This window comes from Heterodontus francisci, chromosome 20 (genome assembly GCF_036365525.1).
Source record: "Heterodontus francisci isolate sHetFra1 chromosome 20, sHetFra1.hap1, whole genome shotgun sequence".
Lineage (NCBI taxonomy): Eukaryota > Metazoa > Chordata > Chondrichthyes > Heterodontiformes > Heterodontidae > Heterodontus > Heterodontus francisci.
Window position 1 is genome coordinate 45,351,429 of NC_090390.1, and position 14,932 is coordinate 45,366,360.

The 14,932-nt window shown below is 42.6% G+C and overlaps 1 protein-coding gene across 17 annotated transcripts in view; it reads right to left on the minus strand.

The window, feature by feature from the left end:
• Positions 1-14,932, minus strand: part of jakmip3 (Janus kinase and microtubule interacting protein 3) — a 471,349-nt gene that overhangs the window by 54,293 nt on the left and 402,124 nt on the right. Inside the window, exon 24 of one of the 17 annotated variants that reach the window (XM_068052696.1) lies at positions 1,719-1,779. The exons of the other annotated variants lie outside the window; for them this stretch is intronic. The gene's annotated coding sequence lies outside the window, so the exon portion shown is untranslated. Of the gene's footprint in view, positions 1-1,718; positions 1,780-14,932 lie in introns of those variants that run through there. 17 annotated transcript variants of the gene reach the window in all.

Below are 14,932 nucleotides of genomic sequence, written 5' to 3' on the forward strand. Positions count from 1 at the left end.
CTGGTTCAATGAAGAGCGCAGGGGAGCTTGCCATGAGCAACACCAGGCATACCTAAAGATTATGTGCTAATCTGATGAAGCCACAATACATGTATGCTAAACAGCGAAAGCAGCATGTGATAAACAGAGCAAAGCTTTCCCACTGTTGTATGATTGCCTTTAAGAGTGATGGCCCTTTAAAATATTAGTATGCTAATAAGCTAAGTACCAGGATGTAGTCATGTGACTAAAGCCTAAGTCACTCTGCTACTGTAACACCTAGAGGCAGGTTCTGTAAATAGTTAGCTCTGCACTGTGTTTAATTGTTCCTAAACCTAAAATAGTTAATAAACCTGTTTGAGATCTTCAACCAACTGGACGCCACGCATCTCATTTATGTTGCATCAGACAACAAAAAGAATTCATTACATGGTGGCAGCTTCTCATTACATGGGGTGGCAGTTGTGGTGAGAACACCAAGTCTAAGTTGAAGACCATTGGTAAAACAGCTTTGAAAACAATCTTCCTATAGCCACTAGAGGAAAAGTTGAAAAAAAACTGGCTCAAACAGTGAAAATAAAAAATAATTTACCTCAAGCTGCAGAAGACAGAGAACAGAATGACAGGCTGCAAGTCAATTGGGAGAGTCATTGTGCTGACGGTTGAAGGATACTGTTTAAAAAAAAACAAGCTTTGAAGTGCTTAAAAGTTTAATTTTTTTCTAAAGACTCCGTAAAAAAAAGAGGAAGACCCAACTCCTCTCCTAGGCTGATTGGGGCGGCACCATTACAGCACGCATCCGATTGCAAAAAGCATGGGAAAACTCCGATCACTGCAGAGCCGTCATCCATGTAGCCAAAGTTTAAAAAACATCATTAAATCACTTGAGCGTGAAGAAGAGCTTCCATTCACACAAACACAGCTGTAAAAATACCATTAAACCGCTCGAGTATGAACAACATAAACACACCCTAAAGAAAGCAAAGGGCAACAGCAGCAGGTAGAGTGTTTCACATTGTGAACCTGACACATCATGTTGATAAAGTCAAACAACTGAAAGCTTTCGCCACTATCAACATCTCGTGCCCAAAGAAAGCTGGCAAACACACACAGGGTTAAGACTGACACTGATGCTAGTGCAAATATCCTACCAACCTGAATCCTGAAGGATATGTACCGGAGTCGTTCGAAATCAATGATATGACTGACAACTGCCAAGTTATTTGCATACAATCTATCCCATGCAGTGGCACACTGACAATGCAAGGCATCTATGGCAAGTTGGTATGGAAACCTCCAACATTATACCTGGTAGACATGAGTGGACCAGCAGTGGCAGGACTACCAGCATGCAAGGACCTCAACATCATAACTATCCACGAGAGCATTGCCAAGGGGAAATCTCCAAGGACCGGAACCCATTCACAGACTCTGGCCAGCATCAAATGGTGCAGTCTGAAAATCCATCAACAGCACAACTATGCTGCGCCTTTACTTCTGCTCTCCAGAGAACCGCCAGCACCACAACGAGCCAGAACGGACAGGTACCGCCATGAGGCCAAATACTCCTCCCCAAACAAGTCTTCGACCTTGAACCCCAAGCCTTCAGACATGGAGGATGAGGAGAGGCGAAGGACACGCAATGTCCTGAAGAGTCAGAGGAGGAATGAGTTGAAGCATTGTCTGTTGGCTCTTCGAAATGAGGTGCTGGAACTTTCCAAGAATGACAAGACCTCAAAAGTCATCATTTTGAGAAAAATGACAGAGTATATTAGCAGGCTGAAGGCAGAGTAACTGAAACTGAATGCAGAAAGGGAGAAACTTCAGAAACAACAGGAACAGCTGAAACACACATTCTCTGAGCAAGAGTTGTCAAACCACCGTCACTATACATGGAATCTTAAGCTTCTATATTTGTAAATTTCACAATCTCTATGTGTAAACAATTGATTTTATCTAATTTTATGTATTTTTACTTTTAGCATATAAAATGTATCTTTGGAACAATGATTACCTTTAAGAGTGATGTCCCTTTAAGATCTTAGTATGCTAATGAGCTAAGTACCAGGATGTAGTCATGTGACTCGAAGCCTAAGTCACTCTCCTACTGTAACACCTAGAGACAGGTTCGGTAAATAGTTAACTCTGCACTGTATATACTCGTTAGCTGTTAATAAACCTGTTTGAGATCTTCAACCAACTGTACTCCACACATCTCATTTTTGTTGTATCAGACAACATAAAAAGAACTCATTACACCCACAACCAATGGATCAGATCAAAGCTCTGCAGTCCTGCTGCATCCAGTCGTGAATGGTGATGGACAATAAACATCTAACAGGCGAAGGAGGCTCCACAAACATCCCCATCCTCAATGATGGGGGAGCCCAGCACATCAGTGCAAAAGACAAGACATTTGCAACCATCTTCAGCTAGAAATGCCAAATGGATGATCCATCTCAGCCTCCTCCTCAGGTCCCCAGCATCACAGATGCCGATCTCCAGCCAATTCAATTTACTCTACATGATATCAAGAAACAGCTGAACACAAGGGATACAGCAAAGGCTACGGGCCCTGACAACATGCCAGCTTTAATAGAGTTATGCTCTAGAACTGGCCATGCCCCAGCCAAGCTGTTCCAGTACAGCTACAACACTGGCATCTACCCGACACTGTGGAAAATTGCCCAGGTATGTCCTGTACACAAAAAGGACAAATCCGATCTGGCCAATTATTGTTCCATCAGTCTATTCTCAATCATCAGCAAAGTGATGGAACTTGTCATTGACAGTGCTATCAAGTGGCACTTACTCAGCAATAACCTGTTCACCAATGCTCAGTTTGGATTTTGCCAGGGCTACCAACTCCAGACCAGTTTACAGTCTTAATCCAAACATGGACATAAGAGCTGAATTCCTGAGGTGAGATGAGAATGACTGCCCTTGGCATCAAGGCAGCATATGATCGAGTGTGGCATCAAGCAGCCCTAGCAAAACTGGAGTCAATGTGAATCAGGTGGGAAACTCTCCACTGGTTGGAGTCATACCTAGCATGAAGGAAATGGTTCTTATTGTTAGAGGCTAATCATCTCAGTCCCAGGACATCACTGCAGGAGTTCCTCAGGGCAGTATCCGAGGCCAACCATTTTCAGCTGCTTATGCAATGACATTCCCTCCATCATAATGTCAGAAATGGGGATGCTCACTGATGATTGCACAATGTTCAGCACCATTCATGACTTCTCAGAATCTGAAGCAGTCTGTGCCCACTTGCAGCAAGACTTGGACAACATTCAGGCTTGGGCTGATAAATGGCAAGTAACATACGTGCCACATAAGTGCCAGGCAACGACCATCTTCAACAAGAGAGAATCTAACCATCACCCCTTGACATTCAATGGCATTACCATCACTGAAACCCCCACCATCAACATCCTGGGGGTTACAATTGACCAGAAACTGAACTGGACCAACCATATAAATACTGTGGCTACAAGAGCAGATCAGAGGCTGGGAATTCTGCAGTGAATAACTCACCTCCTGATTCCTCAAAGCCTGCCCACTATCTACAAGGCCCAAGTCAGGAGTGTGATGGAATACTCTCCACTTGCCTGAATGAGTGCAGCTCCAACAAAACTCGAGATACTCAACACCATCCAGGACAAAACAGTCCACTTGACTGGCAACCCATCCACCGCTTTAAACATTCAATCTCTCCACCACCGGTGCACAATACAAAATGCACTGCAGCAACTTGCCATGCCTTCTTTAAAGCACCTTCCAAACAAGTGACCTCTACTATCTAGAAGGTCAAGGGTAGCAGAAGCATAGGAACACCACTACCTGCAAATTCCACTCCAAACCATACACCATCCTGACTTGGAACTATATCATCGTTCATTCACTGTTGCTGGATCAAAAACCTGGAACTCCCTCCCTAATAGCACTGTGAGTGTACCTACAACGCATGGACTGCAGCAGTTCAAGAAGGCAGCTCACCACCACCTTCACAAGGGTAATTAGGGGTGGACAATAAATGCTGGTCTTAACAGCAATGTCCACATTCCAAGGACAAATATAAAAAAGCAGCCAGTCAATCAAGCTCATGAAAATATGGCAATAAATATTCAGCACTCACAGCTGCTTTCATACCTGCAAGTGGTAGTTTTGCTGAGATTTTACATTCTACACTTTGGAGATTTGTTTTACTGCATCAGGATAACTGATGGTTTGGCTGCCTTAGATTGGACCCCAGATGGGGACCAACATGGCTAGTACCAGCAGCAGCACCAGCAGCAGCAGCCTAGTGGTCACAGACACATAGCTGCACAAGACAGGGTCAAGCAGCAGAGAGGGGAGCAGCAGACAGAGGGGAACAGCAGAGAGGAGAGCAGCAGAGAGGGGAACAGCAGAGAGGAGAGCAGCAGAGAGGAGAGCAGCAGAGAGGGGAATAACAGAGAGGTCAGCAGCAGCGAGGGCTGAACCTGCAGGAGGATCAAGGCAAACAACTTATCCTTCTCAGACAATTCAAAGGGGGAGGAGGAGGAGGAAGAGGAAGATGAGGAGGAGGGCAATACATCCCAACTGCTCACATCGCTGCCAGGGATGGCTTTAATGCAAGACTTTCTTAGGTTGCACCAGTGGACTCATGTCACAATCACATGCAATGGTCAGTTTTCCTGCATCCACACCACTGCCCCCCGCCATGCCACTGACACAAAACAGTCCTGCAAGCAACCAACCATCCCCTGAACATCCCCCTATTTATCCCCATCAATATACACCTTCACATTCATCATCAAATAAGTCACTTACCACCTAGTGCTCAAGATTAGACAAGATGGGAAAGTGGTGGAAAATAATAATATTTATGTGACTTAACTAAGGAAAAAAAACTTAATTACACAACATTTTTTCATACACCCATATGTGACTAAAGCTTTACTCTTCTCTTTCCTATTACTCCTATGTGGTGCAACCCCTGTGGCTTGAGCAGAGCTGGAGGCAGGCTGCTTAAATCCCTGCTCTGACTGATGAGCTGCTCTTGACTGACGTCCTCTGAGCTTTGCAGCCTGTGAATGCCCCACCAAAAACTGCCCCACCTGCACCATTGCAGGGCAGACTCAGCCATTGGGACACGAGGCAGCATGTTGGGTAGTGACCTGTGGGTAGCCAACTGGTGAGAAGTGGAAGTTCTTTGAGCGGAGCCCCCACTTCCATCCCTCTTTTAACATCATTCTCTCATGGTTCAATGGCATTTCAATGTTACCACTCTGCTGGAGAGCACTTTGGCTCTGACCAGTGCAGCCCTGTAAGCCCAAGGCTAAGGTATCTGTCATTCTACTTAAGGTTGCAGACATGCTGGCATCCAGAGTCTGCACAGCCATGGTCAAGGTGTGCATGCACTCAGCTGATTGCCACGTTTGATGTTTCATGGAGTTGGTCACTCTATCCATGCAAGAAGACATCATCACAGTGTCCTGCGACATCAACCCATTGATGTTTGAGGTGGACTGCTCCATTCTCTCTGTAACCGTGGTCAGTGTGCTTGGAAGGCCAGCCAGTGAATTGCACATTGTTTGCTAATGCCCAATGATTATCCTTTTCACTAATGGTCCCCGTGGTACAACATCTGTGTCCAGCTGAGCAGAGCTTGGAGACAGCTACGCTCTCTGTTGCAGGCTGTCCACTGCTGGCTCTGACCCCACCATCGGCTCATGCTCATTTGTGAGTCTCCAGGTGAAAACCTAACTATCTGCAAACGTGGTCCCAGTGAAGTGTGACTATCTGAGCTGATACATGGTCTACATGAGTCCTGTCACTGTGCACCCTCAGAAGAACTCAGTTCCTCTGATGACCTCCAACAACATCTGCTGCATTTGTGAAGGTCCTGTTGGAGGTAAAAGACATGATTTAGTCCTGCCAAGTTAAAAACGTTGCAAGCTATCATTATGAACGTGACCATATTTCACTCGGTTTCCCACGTGATCCTGGCACCTCCTGCTCCCAGTGTTTCTCCCAGTTAGTATCAAGGCTGCAAAGTCTAAACCAGGAAGTATAAACTAGGACATTTAAATTAGATTTAAATAATGTACAATAAGCACAATAAAGATTGGGAAAGAAAGATGGGATTAAGCAAGAGATAAAAGAGGCAGAAAAAGTAAAGGAATTTAATGTAAAAAAAAATCTCTAACCCTAGAAAATTCTGAAGGAATGAAAATCTACACTTGCAATATTAAATTTTCAGAGCCAGAAAGGTCCCTTGGAAGTAAATATAATATATTACATAGTTAAAAATTCACTTACATTTGAATGCACCAGTCCTAACATTTTCTGGTGTGTTTAGCAGGTAACTAGTTGGTAGGTACTGCAACTTTACACCCTTACATTGATTTCAATGCTGAGTCTATCAGTGAAGTACTGTTGTAGCACAGTCTGTTGTCATGGAACTGTATTTTTTTTCTCCTCTGTTTGAAACAGTGTACCTTTTAGACTCTGTTAAAACAGTGTACCTTTAAGACAGAGTGAAAAGTTTTAGATTTCTGAGAACAGTGTTCCACAACTGCACTTGTTACCTATCAACAGCAGAAGAATGAGGAGGTCACATGGTCTAATGTTACACTTTAACTTTGTGTAAAACCCAGCTAAAACCAGGTTTGAGAGACATACTTGCGAAGCGTGCTTACTGGAGGAAGGAGCTGTCTATTTCTCTCAGCAGAAATTCTACAATGAGCTGCAGGCCATATTAATTGCCTAAGGAGAAAAAGAATCCCTTTGAATAGACCATTTGTATTGCTGACGGTAACAAAATTCCTTTTCTTTACTTCCAATCCAAGAAGTCTTTGCTTCAAGATTGAATCTCTCTTGACTGATTGCATATTCTGAAATTCGCAGTAAAGCTTCGACTGAGAGACCGTTGGTTTTAAAATCTGTGTGGACCCATTGCTATATGCCTTGTTTAAAGAACTGTTTGACACCTGCTGCAGCCGAAGTACTTTGAATGCCGATCTAGTGAAGAACTGTTTCATCAAATCCATGTGGAGACTTCGAGTGGCATTTGATTATTTTTACACTAGGCTACCTCACCCTTCAGGAACATAACCCACAAAGGCTTAGAAACCAGTTAATTATTTATTCTTAAGAAACAGCTAATTTTTAAAACATTGTTTTTTTTAAATGTTTAACTGTTGGTTGATTTTTGAGTGTATGTGTTTGAATGGGGGAGTTAGGTTAACACAAGAAGTTATAAGGTCTTTAGAATAGGTTTATCTTAATATTGTTTAAGATTTAGTTTTTAATAAATAGTTAATTTGTTGCTATCTAAAGATACCTGGCTTGGTCTGTTTCATTCTGGGGGTCACTAGAATGTTTAATTTGGCTGTTTTCCGGTTGGGTGGGAAAACTTTAATAATATGCTGCGACCTGTGGAGCGATATGACTGACTTGACAGTGCATTGCTGCCACCTCGGTCATAACACTGTGAAGGAGTAGGGTAACTTGGACCGCAATTTCTGGATTTCCAGGTTTAACTCCGGCCACTCAGCTCCTGACCTCATTACAGCCTTGGTTCAAACATGGACAAAACAGCTGAACTCAAGAGGTGAAGTGAGAGTGACTGCCCTTGACATCAAGGCAGCATTTGACCGAGTATGGCATCAAGGAGCCCTAGCAAAACTGGAGTCAATGGGAATCAGGGGGAAAACCCTCCGCTGGCTAGAGTCATACATAGCGCAAAGGAAGATGATTGTGGTTGTTGGCCTTTGCAGTGCCTTTACAGCACTTCTTGTGAACCAGGATGAACAGCAGTGTTTCCATCCAACTCATCAAACTTACCTGTAAACCACCTGACCAGCAGCTGCTCCCCCCACCCCAGCTCAACCATGATCAAAGCCCCCAAACACCATCTTGTTCCCCCATCGACCACCAACTTGCTCCCCCAGATGACCAAGTGCTGTACCCAGACCACCATTTTCCCCATTCCCCCATGATCTCCCCCATGGTCTCTCCCACCCCCCACTATAATCCTGACAGCAATCTCTCCCTACCTGCGACTCTGCTGCATCCTTCTTCTCCTGGCTTTCCCACCCAACAAGCAGCCATCCTCCATCAGGCATTAGGCTGGTGATTGGGCGGGAAACTTGGAGAATAGATTTAAAAGATGTTTAAAAAAAACAGGGCAGCACAGTGGTGCAGTGGTTAGCACTGCAGCCTCACAGCTCCAGTGACCTGGGTTCAGTTCTGGGTGCTGCCTGTGCAGTGTTTGCAAATTCTCCCTGTGACTGCATGGGTTTCTGCCGGGTGCTCCGGTTTCCTCCCACAGCCAAAGACTTGCAGGTTGATAGGTAAATTGCCCCTAGTGTAGGTAGGTGGTAGGAGAATTGAGGGAAGGTGGGGATGTGGTAGGGAATATGGGACTAATGTAGGATTAGCATAAATGGGTGGTTGATGGTCAGCACAGACTTGGTGGGCCGAAGGGCCTGTTTCAGTGCTGTATCTCTCTCTATGACTCCTGCTGTTAACAAGTAAAAAAAATATTGATAGTAGGAAATAGAAACCATAAATAGATTTCAAAAGGGAAAGTCTTGCTTGACCAACCTCACTGAATTTGTCAAAGAAGTAACTGAGTTGACAAGGGAATGTAGTGGATGCAGTATATCAAGATTTCAAAAGGCTTTCAATAATGTACCACATAATAGACTAATGAATAAGGTCAGAGCATGTGGAGTCAGGAGACAAGTAGCAGAATGGATAGCTATCTGGCCGATAGATGGAAAGTAAAGAGCAGGGGTAAAGGGTAGCTATTCAGAGAGGCAGAAGGTGGGAAGTCGGGTTCAACAAGGATCAAAGCAGGGACAAGTCTTGTTCACAATTTATATTAATGATTTAGACGTCGGAATCAAAAGCACAAGTTCTAAATTCGCAGATGACATGAAATTGGGAGGGATAGTCAACACTGAGGAAGAGTGCAACAAATTACAAGAAGACACTAATAAAGTTCAAGAATGGGTATACAATTGGCAAATTAATTTCAATATAGGTAAGAGTGAGGGTGTGAAGCATTACATTTGGTAAGAAAAATAAGGAGGGCAAATATTACTTAGAAAATGAGTATCTAAATGGGGTAAAGGAGAAAAGGGACTTGGAGTACACAAACACAAATCACCAAAAGTTGTGATGTAGGTCAATAAGACAATAACAAAAGCAACCCAAGTACTCGGGTTTATTTCTAAAGGGATAGAACTGAAAAGTAGAGAAGTTATGCTAAACTTGTATCAAATCTTTGTTAGACCATACTTGTGGAGTTCAATGTGCAGTTCTGATTGCCACATCATAAAAGGATATAGAGGAACTAGAGAGACAGCAAAAAAGATTTCGAAGAATGATTCCAGAATTGTGAGTTTATACCTATCAGCAAGGGATGTACAGATTGGATCTCATTTCAGAAGACATAATAGAGGTCTTTAAAATTATGAAATGTTTCGATAGAGTAGATGTAGAGAATGTTTTCACTTGTGGGGAAGAGCAAAACTTGAGGACATCAACATAAATCAGTCATCAAGAAATCAAATAAGGAATTCAGAAGAAATTTCATTCCTTACCCAGAGCGTGGTAAGAATTTGGAACACAATACAACAGAAAGTAGTTGAGGTGAATGGTCCAGATGCATTTAACAGGAAGCTAGAAAAGCATATGAAGGGGAAGGGAATGGAGAGTTATGCCGATAGAGTTAGATGAGGAAGGATGGGAGGAGGCTCGAGTGGAGCAAAAATGTTGGCATGGACTGGTTGGGCCAAAAGGCTTGTTTCTGTGCTGTATATTCTATGTAATTTTATATAGTAACTCCCCCCACCCGACTCTGAATTGACCTCCAAGATAATATCAGGGCCAAGGTTATACAAGCCTCGTTGATATTAAAAAATGTGCTTTACTTTTCTTTGTGGGTAAGGTAATGAAAAGTTATTTTTAAAAAAATATTGCCACTATCATTACATATATAAAAATCACTTACAAAGAATGATGATGGACCTGAGCTTGGAAAGGAACTTTGTAACTGATGCAAATTTAGAATTGACTGAACGTACTGAATGACTGAAGTCAGTCTCTTTCAAATTTCCATTTATTCTCTGACCATGAGAATAACCACATGAATGTGTATACTAGAGACTAATTATTTAATGCTAGATAATACAGATCAGGGAGAGGAGAATGAAAATGTATTTATGCCATGCTCAGTTTAGATCATATCAGATCAACTTGTCTTCAGGTGGAAAAAAATTATAGGTGGCTGTTTGCCTTATAAAATAGCTGTATTTTCTAAATAACTCTTTTACCTCAATGCAGTATACAGTTACTACAAATAATTAGCCAAAATGACCTGGTCAAAATGCATAAACATTGTACATTGTAGTAATACTTCAGTAAAACCCATAAGCCCTGATTTTAACTCAGGCTGTGGCTGGAGCACATGGGGGAATGTGTGGGTGGAAGGTGCCCATTACTGTACCAGTCTGAGCACTGGATCATTTTTAACTCATGAACCTCATTACCATGTTTCAGGACAGACTTCCACCTGAAACCAGCAGGAAAGCAAAGATAGCTGGCAGGTGGGAACAGTCAGACGAGGGACGTCTGGGGCAGAGAAGCTGCAAGGTTTCCCTGGGGCCCCCGGGGAGGTGCTCTCCTATATCTTCTGGCCCACACGGAAACCTTGATAAAAATTTGAAACTTACCTGAGCCTCTTCCGCTCACAATCCTACCAGAAACCAGCTGGGGCAAGATTTTAACTCAATCATAATCCATCCATTTGCACAGAGTTAAAATTGGGCCTCAGGTTTCACTGGCAAAACTGTGCATGACTTTTGCAACCCAGGCTTAAAATTGCATTGGGGTCTGAAGGACATCATTGGACTCCGACTTTTAAATGTTAATGAAGTCCCCACCTGTCCTGCAACTGGAAACAGTGTGGTTAAAATGGTGACACCTACAAATTCATCAGCAGCACAACGGTAGTATGTGTTAAAATAAAACCAGGGTTAAAATTAGGCCAAAAGCCATAAAATACAAAATTACATCTTTAAGATCCTATGTCACAAAACTGATTCCATTTGTTCTAAGTCACATATGCCACCTTTTCTCAACAAATACAAACAATAGCATTTCATAAATAATTTTACCCCGCTTAACAGTTCGTTCAATAATTCTTTATGTTGTCCACAAATGATATACTTTACAAGTTTTCAGAATGATAAATAATAACTGGTATGGTCTTTGCAGATTTGAGATAAACCCTGACTCAAGCTTCAAGCACAAACTACTTAATCTTTAGACATGCAGCTTGTGAACTCTGAATATATTCCTATTTTATAATTCCTGAATGAGAGCCATAATTCCCCTACCAATACAACAAAAGAAAATTAGCTTAATTTAAGATGTGCTATTAAACAGGATAAATCAAGTGTGAACATTTATGTTCAGCCTACCTTCTGATTTAAATGAAGGGTGTTTAATGCAATATTTAGACAGTTAGTGGGGCTAGAGAGAGAAAAATCACCCTGAAAAATAATGGGCTACTTGATGCGAAAAATCTATTCCAATGTTATTGCTCATTCTATCATGCTTATCCAAAAAGAGTCCAATTAAGTGACTGCAAATGTAATGGTAGCAATGCTGAGATTACATTTGATTGATTATTCAGACAGTATATGGATAAGAAAGGAAATGCCACTTTTTAAAAGGGATCAACAAGCTTTAAAGTCAGCACTAACCTCCTCTCCTGAGGGGGCTGTCAGCCACCTCAGTTTGTATATCCAGTTCCGATTCATTTACAAGGCCTTAGTGTAACGAATGTTTTAAAAAATATACAAAGCACTCAGCTGAAGAAGAGGAACACTTCATAATCTGTGATTGCGTTCTCCAATCCCTCAAACAATAAAGAGATTATTGCAGTTCAGCTCCATTAGTGGAACAGGATGCTAGTAAAGTGTGCAAGACGAATTGAAGAGGCACATGTCATTTAGCTTTGATGGTAAAAGCAATTTTCAGGCAATGTTAGCCAAGAATAGTTATTGCAGATCATACCGCGGGTAGATAAACATTTTCCCCAATCTTTGATTGGAAGTCTTTGAATAAGATCCCCTTTTATATATTATCTTTCTTCATCTATCTAATCCTATAAATGCAGCAGTGGTCACCGAGCAGGCGATACTGTGGACCACCTTTGTGTGACTTGCCCCTTTGATTTTGCCTCTTCTTTGCTTGAGACCCTGTAGTTTCGCTCGATACCTCCATACTCAATGCAACTCAGATTGGGAGCTGAACAGAGCAGTCCCTATACCAGTCATTAATAGGGCTGGATTTTACCAGCCACTCGACGCAATGGGTCATGACAGGGAGGCCCATAAAATGTTAGCAGGAGCATCCCGCCACGACCCACGACGCCGAGAAGGTCCTGCCGGATATTAGCGGCGGTGGCGAGGCCTCGATGTGGCCTCTACCACTTGGCAGTGGGGCCTTCATTTAAATATTAAAATTAGATAAATTAACATACAAATGAAATTACTTGCCGGTGGCAGCTGTCCCACGCCGATTTTACTGCCAACCAGCCACAACTCGTGCGCCCTCGGAACGGAGTTCCGAGGCGAGACACTGGTGGGGAGGGAGGGGAGGAATACAATTATCAGGGCGGGAGTCGGGGGAAGTGTGGAAAACCTTTTTCATTGGCTGTGGGGATTGTGGGAAGGGGTTTAGGGTCAAAGGCAATAAAGTTCCGGAGAAAGGTCGGAGTGAGAACTCACTTTTTTTGGGGGGGACAGGGAAAAAAACTGACTGCTTATTCATTTGGGGGGGGGGGGGGGGGGTACGAGAAGGGATTGCAGGTGTCAACGGATCTTTATTTGAAGGTGTTAACAAATGGTCCCTTTAAACATTGAAATTTCATCTAAGGGCTTGAAGCCCTTTAAAAATGGTGCCATGCCTGCGCAGTGGCAGCGGCCGCCTCCTCTACGTCATCAGGGGCGGCTGCTCCGCCTCCTCTATTTAAATGGAGCGGAGCACGGTGCGCTGATAAAATTCAGCCCATAGTGTGTAATACTCAAACCTACCAAAGTTGTCCAAAACACATTTTACATCATATTTCAGGGCTCCATGAAATCTTTGATATCAATATAATAAAAAGCATTGTAAAGTGATAAAGCATCACTTCCAATCCTCTCTGGCTGCATGTTTGGTGCCAGAGGACTGGACGACAGCTAACGTTGCACCATTGTTTAAAAAGGGAGAAAGGAATAGACTGACTAATTATAGGCCAGTCAGCCTAAACTCGGTGATGGGAAAATTATTGGAAAAAATTCTGAGGGGCAGGATAAATCTTCATTTAGAAAGACAGGAATTGATCAAAGACAGTCAGCATGGATTTGTTAAGAGAAGGTCGTGTCTGACTAACATAATTGAATTTTTGAGGAGGTAACAAGGAGGATCGATGAGGGTAGTGCATTAGATGTAGTCTATATGCATTTTAGCAAGGCTTTTGATAAGGCCATGAAAGTCAAGGCAAAGTGACAAGTTGGATCCAAAATTGGCTCAAACGCAGGAAGCAAAGGATAATGGTCAATGGTGTTTTTGTGACTGGAAGGCTGCTTCCAGTGGTGTTCCGCAGAGCTCAGTTCAAGGTCCCTTGCTTTTTTGGGGTATATATCAATGATTTGGACTGGAATGTATGGAGTATGATTAACAGGTTTGCAGATGATACAAAAATTAGCTGTATGGTTGATAATGAAGAAGAAAGCTATAGATTGCAGGAAGATATCAATCTATTAGTCAGGTAGGTGGAACAGTGGCAAATGGGGTTCAATCTAGAGAAGTGTGAGGTATTTCATTTGGGGAAGGCTAACAAGGCAAGGGAATACACAATAAATGGTAGGATACTGCATGAGGATGTTGCCTAGATTGGAGAATTTTAGTTATGAGGAAAGATTGGATAGGTTAGGGTTGCTTTCTTTGAAACAGAGGCAGCTGAGGGGAGACTTAAATGAAGTGTCTAAAATTTTGAGGGGTCTAGATAGAGTGGATAGGACGGCCCTATTTCCCTTGGTTGAGGGGTCTATAATCAGGGGCATATATTTAGGGTAAGAGATTTAGAGGGGATTCATGGGGAAATTATTTCACCCAGAAGGTGCTGGGGATCTGGAACTCACTGCCTGAAAGGATGGTGGCGGCGGAAACCCTCATAACATTTAAAAAGTACTTGGATATGCACCTGAAGTGCCATAGCCTACAAGGCTACAGAGTGGGATTAAGCTGGATGGTTACTTAACAGCCAACACAGACAGAATGGGCCGAATGGTCTCCTTCTGTGCTATAAATTCTATGATTTCTATGAGCCTACATGCCAGAATTCTAATGGGTATTTATTCATTAAATCACACAAGAAATTAAATTGTGAGTGTATTAAGGCATTGGGTGTTCTGTTGGATAAATATTACATAATTCGATGTCAATGAGTTTTTCCTTTATTCTATAAAACACCTGTATCATTTCTCAAATATTTGTCTGTATTAAAAATGGTGGGTGCAAAGTTCAGATCCACAGTGCTCACTTTTTATGATAGTCCATAGAGTTCCAAAATGGTGTACAGGCTTCCGGTGTGAGTTGTGCCAGGTGCCATATTGGTGATGGCATTAGTGCACAAGCACTGAGCATCTCTTGGAAGTATGCAGATTATGATGCACATCAGCATGTAACGCTGATATGACGCCAGCACTGCCATTTTGGAGCTCATCACTCCACCAAACACCATCACCTAATCGCACACAACAGAACATGTGTTGAGAAGCAGGTAGGACTCGTCATCAGCACTATTTAACTGGACCGTCAAATACTTACAGGTTAGTTGCTGATTGATATCTATAGGCTGTTGCTACAATTGCACAAGTGTTTTTAATGCTTTCTAGGAACA